The sequence below is a fragment of the Anas platyrhynchos genome, chromosome 7 (genome assembly GCF_047663525.1).
Source record: "Anas platyrhynchos isolate ZD024472 breed Pekin duck chromosome 7, IASCAAS_PekinDuck_T2T, whole genome shotgun sequence".
Lineage (NCBI taxonomy): Eukaryota > Metazoa > Chordata > Aves > Anseriformes > Anatidae > Anas > Anas platyrhynchos.
In genome coordinates this window covers 8,887,085-8,900,892 of record NC_092593.1, presented here as the reverse complement: position 1 = coordinate 8,900,892, position 13,808 = coordinate 8,887,085, and positions in this window count along the sequence as shown.

Genomic DNA, 13,808 nt, shown 5'->3' with positions numbered 1-13,808 from the left:
CAAGTTTTCCTCCGTAGCTCCTGTACTTCCCTCCTGCCATCTGGCTGGGATCTGCTGCGGGGACCTGTGAGCATGCCAGCCTTTTCATCTCTCCCAGCCTGTAAGGAAGGGATGTAATTTTACCAATGGCACCACTCTGGACATTTTGTGTATATTTTTTTTTTTACATTTCGGAGCAGTGTTACCAGTAAATCCTAATGGTGGTGTTAAAGGATGAACGCAACCTATGGAATTGAGGTTAAATGTGAAAAACAATACTTATAAAAGTACAGGCACAGCTGGCGGAGGGAACGTGCGTCTCGCAGGGGGAATAGCTATCTAATGCTGTTAGTTTTGATGCCAGTACTAAACGCAAAGCATAAGTAATTTTGTGGCTTAATGTTCAGTACTAAGCAGTAAATGAAAGGTCAGTCCAACATGTTAACTGTCAGGGAATAGTAAACACTGCTTTAATTGCTTCATACAATCAGCCTGGACTTTTGGTGTGTCTGGTGTCATGTTTTGAGCAGCGTGGTCCAAAGCCTCGTCCTGATTGCCTTCCCCCCAGTCAAATGACAAAGCCTCAAATTAAAGGCTAAACCAGGGTTTTTCAGGCAGCATATTGGGGGGTTGTGCTTTGAATGCTTAAAAGCCACTCCAAGGAAGAGGTACGGGGCATTTCTTGATCAGACTGGAGCCAAAATCCAGGTGTAAGGGTAGTTTTGCATTTTCTCAAGGCTTTCTTTTCTTGCTTTTCCGTTTTGAAGTGCCAAAATTTCGTAGCTCCTGCTGCGCTGTCACACTTTTTTACCCTGCCCAGCAGTACAGCACGTAGGAAACAAAATATACAGGAAAGATTATAATGGGAAAAGGCTTTTACTATGATTTCCTCCAGGTGAGTGAGTTGGGAGCTCAGTGTACAGCATGCTGTGCACGTCAGTGTCTGACTCATGACCTGCAGCATTCCCGGTATCACGTGCCCGGGATTAGTTTCTGTACTGGCAGCAGGTCTGCCTGGACTTTTGCACTTAAAAAACTCTCTGTGGAGTAGCCTTATGTAATGTGGTTATGCAGGGATATTTGAACACTTTGCCCAGTATTCTCAACTGCAAAGTTCAGGGGTATAGCCATCGGGTCTGCTTTTTATGGATTTGTTGATAGAAATACTGAAATTGTACCTTTTAAAGCAAATATGGCAAAATATTAGTTGAAAAGCAATCTGTGTTTATAAATGTTGGGGTTCACAATGAATGTGGTTCTGTTTCTTCTGATCTGATTAGTTCAATGTGTGGCTTGCACTATGTGATAAGCGTAAGTTTCACCTATATATATTTATTATTTTTTTTCAATCAAATCTCAAACAAGATTTGCTTCATCCAATTACAATGAACATGAATGAACTGAAAAAGCTGGGAGGAAAAGTGCTGCAATCTAACTTGCAGGCTAAAACTTATGCAAGGGGTAGCTCCCACACTTGGCATAATGTTGCAAGAAAGAAAAGGACAATAAATGATCATTTCAATTTTCCATGCTGCGTTTCAAAACAAGAGGGGAAGGGGAGCTTTACAGATGCATTTGTGCTGGCTTGTTCTGATCTTCAGCTGCTGTCCAAAGGCATTGCGTTGCTGGCCACGGCCACTGGGCCATGTTTTGGCTTGTCTGTTTTCCTCTAACCCATCTATGCCAGTTTTTGGCTCAGTGTCTAGAAAAGAATCCCAAACCCCAGTATGAGCCTGGCTGTGCCACCAGCCACTGCATAAGAAATGTTTTTAGGAAGGTCTAGCTGAGATTGGCACAGTCCTTTTGGGCTCTGTGAGAAACCAGTGAAGTGTCCCTGGGCGCTTCGGTTGGTAAAGACGTGTTACGAGGGAAGGCGACTACATGGTGCTCAGGGGTGCTGAAAGTCCTTGTAAGTGCATTAAGGTCATACATGTAGATTCAATTATAGGTTCTAACAAAAAGCAAAGTCACCTTGCTCTACAGACCGTCATTTCTTGTCTGGAGTGCAGAGATCTGTCGTCATTGTGCCAAGGAGAGAAGAATACGCTTTCTTTTCCTCCTCCTCTCCCTTTGCACTAATGCATAGGAGTCTGAGTTAAGGACAGTTAATCCCGTTCTTGGAATCGGGACTATTTATAGGCTGGGTTAGCACTGAAAGACTCCACTGTTTTCTTTTAAAAACAAATGCTTGTTCTGTGCTGCACGTCAAGTGCAATCACTGCTGAATGAACTGACAAGCAAAGCCAAGTTCTCAGCTGAACTGGCTGAGCTCCACCGATTTCAGTGGATATGTGGTGTTTCGTGCTAGCCGGGAATTTGGCCCACTGTGTTTGAAAGGGATGAAATTGTTTTGAGCTCCTTTCTTTAATGTGCCACAGGTCAAAAAAAAAAGTCCTGCATTGTGCAGCAAGTGCGAGCGCACAGCAGAATCTGCCTGTCCCTCTTTTCTTTCACCACTGATGAAAAGTGTCATTTTCTGTGATTTACACTGTGTGCCTTTTATATGGTATATCAGCTCTTCAGGGGGACAGACTTACAAGAATCAGATCTGGCAGATCAGATTAATAATGATGCAAATGCAAAATGTTGGCCACTGATGGGCTTGTTGTCATAAAGGCTTGCCACAATCCTGCGTGTTGTGTCCAGTATTTCACTTGTAGGAAATTCAGCTGCTGATTTGTTTTGGACCCGTGCCTGTTCTGATTAAACTGCAGAGAGTGAAATAATCCTGCTTTGTGGGGTTTCAGGCCCCTCTTACCAACCAGTTTCCTCAAACCAGCGTAACAAGCAAAAATGCAATGGGAGAAGTGGCTTAAGGAAGATAAATTGGAAGCTCCTGAAGACTGATGTTTCAAGGATGTGACTCAATGTAGTGATGTATGCACTGTAGTGATAAGTAGTGTAAGAGATGATAGAAATGTAGTATTATGTATGTAATAAATGTAGAAGTGTAGTGTAAAAAACCGTGAAGCTGGTAGAAAGAGGTATGCACGCGTTGCTGGGGAGTTTGCTCAGGCTTGCTCTGCAGGCTTTGGCTGTGGCACTGCTGCAGCAGCGAAGGGCAGTGGGAAGAAGGGGCACATGGAAAGCTGGCTCCAAGCAAATAAAAACTGCTAAGTTTAAGCAGGAGCAGCTCCACAGTCTCCTGCCTATAGCAGCATCAACACATGTGTCAGTGCAAAGGGGAAGCAGTATTGCTGTGTCCTGACTTCAACGGGCAATAAAAGCAAGGCACCAGAGAAGCTGTGCAATCAGGAAGGGACCCAGTTTCTCCCAGGAAACCCCACGCTGTTTCATCAGGGAAGTTTCAAAGCCACAGGGGACAGCATGTGCTTTCCGATGGGATTTCTTCTAAATCAGCTTTTGATGGAACACTGTCAAATTTTGGTAGTCCGTCTGTGATTTCTAAGGCTGTGGCAACTACTGAAACCCAGAGAGATGGGGTGAAGTGGATGGTGTGGCTGCTACATGTCAGAATATCAGAGATGTGAGCTGGAAAAGGGACCATGTACACATCCCCTGATGTCTCTTGCACGGCTGCTATGAGGTGCACACAGAGACTTCGCTGCAGGAGGAAACAAAGAGACAACTGACACTTGTACTGATGAATTGTTATGGGATCTGATACCCTACCTGATGCTCTCTGATGTTAAAGGGACTTAATGGGTAGGAAAAATGCTAAAAGCAGTTCTTGTCACATAAGTAGAGATAAGCAGTGCTGAGTATTTGGTGTCTGCGATGAAGATTGACGTATATTCATCACGATGGCATCACTTAGATTATTAAGGCCTATCCCTTCTGCTACCTAAAATTCTCAAGAACAATATCTTAGCACCTGTTGCACTGCTCCCTGAGATGGTTCCCAACACTGTTGTAAACACTCACATCTTACATTAGTGATTCAAACGGTAACTTCCAACAATCTTCCCGGGTGAGGAAAGTGGTTTAGGTACTAGTTTTCCCATACTACTTCAGTACCAGGCTTCTCTTCATCACAATACCACTTCCAATTAAATCTGCCAACCCTTTTTTTCTTTTGTCAATTCTGATGTAAAACACACTGACTGACACCCAGACGCACTACCTGCTTCTCAAAGCGCCTGCATTTCACTCTGCCAGCCAGCCAACATCTAACACGTACACCTCCAAACATTTACATACGTCCTTAGCTCTCGGGATGTCTTCATTGAGCCGATGAGCCCGGGGCCTGACACAAGTCGTTAGATGACGCCGGCTGCGTTGGCGGGAGGATGGCATCGTGCTGCCGGCAGAGAAGGAGCTGATGCTGAGGTCTGGCCGTGGTTGGGTCCCAAAGACTGCTGTGGGCAGGAGGAGATGGGGACAGACCCACCTGAACTTCATCCCCGCCACTTCAAAGGGCACCTCCAGAGCCTCGCTCCTAGCTGTGCGATAATTGTACAGTTTTGCTTTACAGTTAACCGAGTGGTGAAAAAAAGTGGTTTCTTTTCAACGCTGCCTTGTCAAAATGCCAGGCACCGCTTGTTTTTGACATTTCCAGCTACTGTTAAATAATAGTCTTGCTTCTGTCATAGCTAATGTTGACTTGAAGGCAGTTGTGCATTTCTCAACTCAAATGCTAAGCAGACAGACTTGGGTCTTGACAAATATTTTCCTGGCTTGCCCAAGGCAAGTAAAAAATGAGATTCTAGTTAATCGTTTGTTTTAAAATTCAAATTGGTGAAATAGGCAATTAAAAAAAATGACAATTTTCATCAAAATTTGCAAATTAAATGTCTCTTTGCAGTCAGAGCAGGTTCAAGAAACTGCAATAGATAATTGCTATTTGAAATCAGTGAAGTATCCAGCATTTTAGGGCCGCGAGGACTGTGGCTGTTCTGCCTTAGTAAATCTTGATTGATTTGGTAAATAAGCATTTCAACTTCTCTCTTTAAAATAAATAAGCAATTTTATTGCTTTATTGCTTACCCCTGTATGGGAGGTAAACAAGCTCGGGAGCAGGAACCTTGCAATATCATGCGCCCAAGTGCCATCTGTCACAGAGAATTTTGTCCCTTTATGCACAATAGCTTCTTATGGCATTAGGTCCATTGTAGGTTAATTGATTAGCAGAGATCCTCCTTTCAGTTGTTCCTGCTTTTCTTCGCTAAAGGACCATATCTCTCATCTCCATTTCCTTTTCTCTCTCCTATATTAGCATACTAATCGCACTGAGCTCCCACTGCTAAAAAACTCTATCCATTTCATACTGGGGGAGGGGAGAGGAATAAACTGGCATTTCCTGAGAGATTAACAGATGCTGTTTTATGGCAGCAAGAAAGGAGGAAAAGAAAAGAAAAAAAAAAGAAAAGAAGTGGTGGCAGAGGTGAGTAGCGCACTATGCTGGTTGCAGTATGCCACTGAAAGCCAAGACGATAGCCACATAAATATTAAATGCATTTGAGAAGCACTATTAAAATAAATATCAAAGACAAAGTTGCTCACACATCTGTTTCTCCTCAGATTTTGCCGCAGCTCTCTATATTTGTTTTCTCTCCAGCTGTTAACACCTGTCTTTCTGTCAATGGCAATAATACAATGTTAGGTGGGCTACAGAGCTGACAGTAACATGAAAGAATTCTCTATTTTTGATATAAGAAGCTCCTTTTTCAGAAATAAAAAGGTCTCCGTGAACAAAGACATATCCTTGTGCTGATCCTTCAGAGCACTAGATGGTGGATTTCTGTAATAGCCTTTTTTAAATCAAACTACAGAGAGCTAGGCTAGTTGTACTGCACAACTGAACTTTAGCTGGATGAGACATCCTACAGTGGGCAGCTACTGCTTGCCTTTGTAGTTCTCATTTTATTGCTGACATATTCAGAAGGGTGTGTGTGCATGGTACTCTTCTCTCCATGTGAGGCTTGTTATCTAACCTCATCAAAAGTGTATGCTGTGCATTGATTGCTACCAGAGGACACATAACCAGCAGTGGTCTTCTTTACTTATATCTTAAATGAGCACAATATTCACAGGGCTGCCTGAAGAAAGCTTTTTATGCCTTTGCTGCAGTCATCTCAATAGAAGGATGATAAGACATGCCTGGATATCTTGGCATTGAAAGTGATGGGACAGATCCTCAACCAGCATAAAACAGGAGAGTCCATTTACTGTGCTTGTTTAACTAATGCAGAAGAAAAATCTATTTATTCCTTTTGGCCTACAGCAACACAGCCTGAGATTTTGTGCAAAATATTGATGAACCACACAAGAAACATCCCATGTAAGTAAGAATAATTATGTTAAAGTGAGTATTAGCAGCAAATTAATACTCTTCACCCAACACAAGGTTAGTGCTCTGGCTGGGGTGTTATAGGAATAGGCTCAAGGATATAGAGCCCATCTTTATTTCTCCTGTGAGGTAGCTCATGGGTGAGAAAGTAATGGGAATGCAAGTTGCCATCCATAATCCTTGTGCTGTCTGTGAGTCCAAGGAGGAAAATGGGTGACCTTTGCAGGTCTTTCAGCACATGTTGCCTTCAATACCTGGCTGAGATCAAGCAGTTTCTCAGACGTTTTTTTGTCAAAATTTTCCGGGTGTGGCTGGCATGCCAAATAGACATCCCTTTCACCCCAGCCAAATATAGTTTGTCTTTGAGTGATAACAGCTATTAACAATATTAACCAAATTAATATTTGAGTCGTAACAGGTAGTGACAGCTATTTCCAACCAGCAGTAGATTCCTGTACTTCTGAAGGTCATAGGTAACAATTTGTGGCTATTTCCATTAATGAATGAAATGTGTTGATTTTCAAAAATACTACCTGGAATCAAAATTTGCAATGAGGGGACCAAAATTCACTGTATAATAGTTTGTTTTTTTTTCCCATCTCCACAGCCCTGAAATTCAGAAGTGAGGGTCGGTGTCGGTTGTATGAGGGGACAGAAGTACGAACCACGTCCTGGTGATAACCGTCCCACAAGCCTACTCTTCTAGAGCTTTGTGGACATTGGTCAAATGACCACCTGTAGAGGTCCAGGCTCCCCCAGAAGGGCAGCAACGTTCCCCAAAATTATGCCGGTCCAGAAGCAGCCACAGCTAACACCAAGTGGTCGCAGCAGTTGTGCTGGCCCTTGGCAGAGCGCCTTCAGCTCCCCACCACGGCTCCTTGTGCAATGCTGCTCATTCAGACTTCACACGCGGATGAAAGGTTTGACCCCACTGTGAAGGATGCGGCACGAGGGCAGGGATTTCCCGAAGCGCTCCGTGTTGGCTTCGCTCTTCTGCCATTAAAGCCGTGGGGGAGAAGGGGGCTCATTGTTCCCAACAGGAGAGGATTTAGGCCAAGTCTTCAATGCTTCAAAAAAAAAAAAAATCCCACCCAAAACCTCGGTCATAATAGAAAATTGAACCCAACTGTAACTCTGAAAAAAGGAAATAGTGTGACTGCATGAGACATCTCTGTGCTTTCTGTTTGTCACAGGGGAAGCACGTGCTTTGGGGAAATCTTTTTACATGTTTATTTCATGCTGGAACATTTTCCACTGCCTAGGGAAAAATCTGAAGGTGCCAAAATTCGCTGTCAGCCCCAAGTCAGCTTTCCCATGTTTTATGTGCTGTTGGTGCTGATGGGCAACCACACCATACCAGAGCTTGTGGTAACTCTCAGAAACTCAAATACTGTACAGATTACAGCCAGGATGTTCAGGGAGAAGAATGTCCCTCCCTTAGCAGATGGCTGCAGCCCACAGTGTCCCATAATCACAACATAAAATATTACAACTTTTGCATGCTGTGTTTGGGAAAAGATGCCAAAGTGTAGCTAGGTTTCATAGGATCAGAAAAGTTTCTTTAGTAGGAAATAATTTGTAGGGTTTGGCTTTTTTTTTGGCTTTTTTTTTTTTTTCCTTTTATTCTTTTGTTATTACCAAATAGATCTGTCTTCAATCTGCAAGTACAATAGGTTTCTAAACACGGCACTGTCACAGAGGTAGTCTGGAAAAGACCATTTTTTGCTAAGGCAGTGGCCAAGAGTTTAAAAAGTCCTGTAGGCCTACTTGGGCTGACTGATTTGGCAGCACTTTAAGAGGCCTTTGCCCTGGGAAAGTCTTAGGGCTGGGCTGCTAACAGGACAGGAGCCCATAAGAAGGCAGCAGGCCTCATGTGACTTCAGCAAAGCATTGTTCTACTGCCTCCGGGCGATTCTCAGCCATGATAAATGATGCTGTAAACAGGGTGCGCAGAAAAGAGCAACCTTCCTCCTACAGACAAATTGCTGTCTTGTTCCTGCTGGCTGCATGGTTGTGATTTTTCCCCCCAGAGCAATCTGTATTGGGATTAATGTTACATAATAAGCGATTAAAGATCAGTGATGACTGAGAAGGTAAGCGATCAAATGTTTTAGCTGATAGACATGTACACATCATTTATCTCACTTTTCTCACAGAAGAAACTAAAACGGATTCCACAGCTGTTAGTCCAAAGCAAATGAAGTCCTGAATTTGATGAAGTGTTGATCCTTCTGCCTTGAGTTCTCCTGGAGATGTTCAAATGTCAGGATAACTGGGTGGTGGTGAGTCCTTTTATTGCTCTCATCAAGTCCCAGTGGTTACAAATCCCATGTGGTTACTTTTGTGGAGCAAAGGAATCAAGTCATCTGGGCCATTCTAGAGACTGTAATGTCATGGAGAGGAATTTCTTGTGCTTCACAGAGAGGTTTACTGGCCAAAATGTTGTACTGTTCTGGAGATGACTGAGAAAATTCCTATTTTTTATGTCATGGCAGCACTTATAATTTTTATCCAAATCATGGCTCTTTTACAGTGCCATTTTTATGCTTATATAAGTCACAAATAATCTGCCAGTATAACAGATAAACCACACCAAAGGGGTGAAACAAGGAAAACATCAGGAGAATTCCCTTGGATGACAGAAAACCAAACCAGTGAGAGGTTTTACTATAAGCTGGCCACACAATCCCCATCTCTCCATGGACGGTGGTGAGGATGCTTCTGTCTAACCCCTGATCCTTGCCTTTTCCTAGTACTACTCAACTGTTCCTTGAGTAGTTTGAGAAAGTGCAAATCTGCATAAAAACAACTTATTTCACCTTAACCTGAAGAGTTTCTCCTAGATGGGTTTATTCCCAAGATTGGCTAGATACCCTGAAGCTTCCTTCTCTTTATACTTTGCCAAAACATTTGTAAATTTAGCATCAAATCCAGCAAATTTCCAGCATGATGAGAGCTGCCATCTTCACAATCTCCACAATCCCACAACATGCAACAACTTCTTCATGCAAATGTAGGAGAGATTTGTGCCAATGAGTGGGATATTTAAAAGGAGCATTCACATTTGCTGTTTTTTTTTTTATATTATTATTTAAATGTGCAATGAATTACAGGTTTCCAGCCAAATTCAGAGCATTGAATTTCCTTGTCACAAAAGCCACCAGCACAGCTGGCAACAGCCTTGTACCATGGGGAGGGCTGTAAATAACCCCGCAGCCAAACTGCGGGTGAACAGCACGAGCCTAAAGGGCTGTAGGTCAACTACAAAACACTGTGTGAAGGAGGGGGTCTCAGCACAGCAAACAAACAAGATGGGACATTTAATGTCATACATGTAACAAATATATCAGAAGTGCAGTCAGGCCACAGATCGTGAATAAGAATTAAAAAATTCCCAAAGTTTGGGAATATTTATATCAGTACCAGTATTCAAAACTTCCAAAAGAATGCCCAAAGTTTTTGGATTTCCCCAGGATGTATTAGAGGAGGATGTGCAATGACCATTTTTTCTTGCCTTTGCAACACGTCCCATCACAAAAATGTCCTACGTCTTCTCCCTTCACAACTTCGACATTTTGACTGTGGCGTTCCGGCAGCGTTCGGCGAGCAGACAGCCCCAGCCTAGGCCTGGGGTGCTCAACCACCGTGTTTTTGCTGTGCTAAAATTTCATCCCACTTTGGATGAAATATGAGGTGTTAAAAATTGCCATTTCCCTCCTTCCAGTTGCATTCCTGAGGGAAACTTTGGATGTTGGCCAAAAGCAATCCGAAGCAAAAGTCCGGTGGAAGAGCGCTGTGGCCCAGGCAGCAGGAACAGGCCGGGCTGCCAGGCCAGCCAAGGGGAGAGGTGCAGCAACAGTGCCCTTTCCTTCTCCCCCAACACCTGCTCTTTATGGTTCATGTTTTTCCCCTCTGTCATCTAGCGCCAAATCATGGGGTAGGAGAGCTTGGGGTTTTGGGGAGAAGGAGCCAACAGTTGCCAAGCTCAAAACCCAGCACCAGAATGGCAGAGAAGGGAAGGAGAGGGAGTGACAGGGGAAGATGGGAAGTTTCTCCTTCCCCTTGACCACAGGCATCCCGAACACAGATCCACTCTCCCTCTGCTCAGCATCCACTCCTTTGCACTACAAAACATGACCATTAGGCACAGCAGTTACAGAGCCTGCCACTGCAGGGCATAAATGCACATGGAAGGGAGAAGCACTGTCACACTTGTTGCAGTGAGAAGTTGTCCTTGTAAGAAGTTGTGCTGATTCTCTTTTCTGTTTGTTTTTGTTGTTCTTGTTGTTGTCATTGTTTTTCCCCCATATTTCTTATGAAAAAAAAAAAAATCCATATAAAAAGACCAGAAAGTACAGAGAAATTGCAACACATGAGAGGTTGGTTGCTCAGAGACAACAATAAACACAAAACCATACTTCAGTGGTTAAAAAAAAAAAAAAAAAAAAAGGTCATAAAGGTCATGGAGACATTCATGGAAAAGGTCTTCATAAAACAAGCATCCTTTTGAAGAGGTGGCAGAGGCTACAGGGCTTCATGGTCACACAAGTCCCTGACATGCCTGTCCCTCCTGCAGAGGAAGCTGATTCTCCTTCACTGTTTTGGGGGTCCACCAAAGCAAAGATACTTAGGGACATGTGCACACCATGGCTAAGGTCCAAGTCCAGCTTCTGCTCTGGAAGGCTGCTGTAGAACAGCCTTCTGTCATATTAGTGGTTTTTATACCATAGGAGAGCTTGGACAAACTTTAGCTGCTTCTGAGGAGATACCATAACACATGTGCCTCGTGCTCCTTCAGACTTGCTCAGCTGCCAGCCCTGGCCTCCACTAAAGGAGATGGAGAAGCCCTCCACATGTAGGGTTCCTCTCCTATCTGCCAACCCCTTACTGATATCTCCTCAGGTTCCCCAGAGCATCCCACAAGGCACTGGAGGCTTGTGTTTCAGTAGCTGAGCTTCATCCTTGGGCTCTAATTCCTCCACATACACATTGACAAGCTGTGCCTTGCTTGGAAAGCTGTTGCGAGGGGTAATTCAGTAGCAGAGAAGAAAGGCTTTATGGTCTTTGTTGCAAAATACAGTCCTTAGGAGAAGACAACATGCCCAGATGATAGGATATGTGGTTCTATTCCTAATCCAAACAGAGCAGTATTGAGTTCGGATGTAATTGCATTCCTTTGGTATTATCCAGAATAACACGTAATGGGACTACGTGGAAGGACATCGTTAGGGCTGTGCCAGGAAAACACTCGGCGCAGATTTGGGTGAAATTTAATCTAAATATTTGAGGTTCAAGAGTTGTGTTCTTATGTTTTCTCTCTTACTGGTGTTTTAATAGAGCTGTTTCTCCCGGGGATCTGGCCCTCAGTTCTTTCCCCTGAAGCCACTTTGAGCACCAGATTCTGCTTGAGGCAGGGATGAAACGTCATGAAAAACCCTGCTCCACTGGGCACAATGCTCCTTTCAGCAGCGGGGCCAAGGAACACTTCTTAGAAAGACTTCTCCTTTTTCCACATGGGAGTGTTTTCATTGTACCATCTCCAAAAAAGCTCAGCTCCAGCTCTGTTTAGCTCTACCTTTCCTCAAATACGCAATACATCATATGCTGTCAGGGTGTCTTGCTCACAAAATGGGCAGTTTTCTTTGTTTTTCCTGGCAGGAATGTCTGCCTAGACCTGATGAATAGGGACGAGGCCTTCAGAGAGGAGCACTAGGGGGCTTGCAACGGTTTGGGGGCAAATATTGAACTTTGAGGAATTTTAAACTTTCAGAAACATGATGCAGGCAGTGCACTGTCTGTTTTTATTACAAGTTTGTATATCCTCAGCTGTTTTTGAAAGTTCGAGTTGTTTCCTCAGCCCCTGTGTTAAATATATATATACACGTATATATATACATGTATATATGTATAGATATTGTTGAATTTAAATAACTTTTATCTCAATGATGCAGTGCGTTGTTTTGTGAATCTGAATTATTTCAAGATAACAGTATGTCTAGTTTTACTATAGCTCATTATAGTAACCAATGCAATTTTAAAGAAGTTTATTTCTCTAAGAAAGTCTATGCAATTTAAATGAAAATTATCTCCACAATCCAACTGGAACAACCCGTTCCTATCCACCCCAATTTAGTCTGCTGTCAAATGCAATGGAATCCAACTCATTTCTAAAGCCAGGAAATCCCAGGGATTTTTATTATTATTATTATTTATTTTTTTTATCATTAATAATTTCCAGCTTATTTTTATTTCAATTGTGTATTGCTTCAGCTTGAAGTTACCAGGCATTACTGTATCTCAGCCTTAAAAGAGAGAGTTTAAAGAGCCCTCTACTGTCACAATTTCCCTCCGCTTATATTATGTGTAGACAATAGCTAAAATATTGATTATTATTGATGTTACTAAATTACATGGACTGAACTCCTTGCTACAAAACAGGTTCTCCAAACAGTGGATCATTTGCATGGCTCTCTTTTGGAGCCACTTTCAGGCTGCCCATATGGTCCTGCTTAGTCTGGAGGGCAGGAGCCCCCCTTCCCTCTCCAGGCAGGCACAGGAGGAGCAAGAGACATTGCTGGGGTGAACGCCCAGTGGGTGGGTGGAAAACATCCACCCACCTCAAGCTTCTTCCAGGTAGCCCCCATGCCTCTTAGCTTTGGCTTTGAAGTCTGCTTGAATAACCCCCACCACAGTCCTCAGCCCTGTTTTACTGAGTCTATGTGTGATTTCCAATGTGCTATGAGGTTGGGACAGCCCCAGACATTTGGCTGTATTAAAGGAATCTTCTTTGGAAACGCATTATTTCTCAAAAAAAAAAAAAAAAAAAAAAAAAAAGATGAGCAAAATCGGCAATTTCCTTAGATCCTAAAATTTCCAGATCTCGCACTCTTATAACCACAGCTCCCACGTAGGCTGCCCAAAGCACTGTCCAGCATGACTGCATTTAATGAAACCTTTTTATTTGAAGATGTGAGATGAGAGAAAAAAGCAAGACATTTTCTCCAATTCAAACCTCTGTTCTACTTTTTAAGAGAAGCAAGGAAATTTCTGGCACATGAGTTCATGGCATGTGTTTCCTATAATATCATCGCTGGGAGAAGTGCACAATAAGTGAAGGGGAAGTCATTTATTGTGGTACCTTCAAAAAAGTGGTCTGGAGCTCTGTTCACAGCTCCTTCAGTAATTACACATGAAAACATTATGCTTGAAGTATACAGCCTGGCAAGCACCCATGTGTTTAGCTTTTGTTCCCCCTTGGTTTGGGGGACTGCTGGCATGCTGTAGGTTAACCATGGAGGTTTCAGGCATCAGCATCTCTGAAATTTGATGGATCCATCTATATCATGAAGGGTCACACCTTCAGTGGTCTAAAGACCAATCCTACAAGCACAGTAAGGGCAAAGTCTCCAGGAAAATGCCCTGTGAGCCTCACATACCGCATGCATATGGTGAGGTGTGCAGATTATTTAGAATGAACTTTAATAGAGTTGAGAGCACTTTTGCACTGTGTGTGACATCTAACAATTAGGGTACTCGGTATGCCTGTATGAATCATTAACTTCCAAACCTGCTAGTTCAG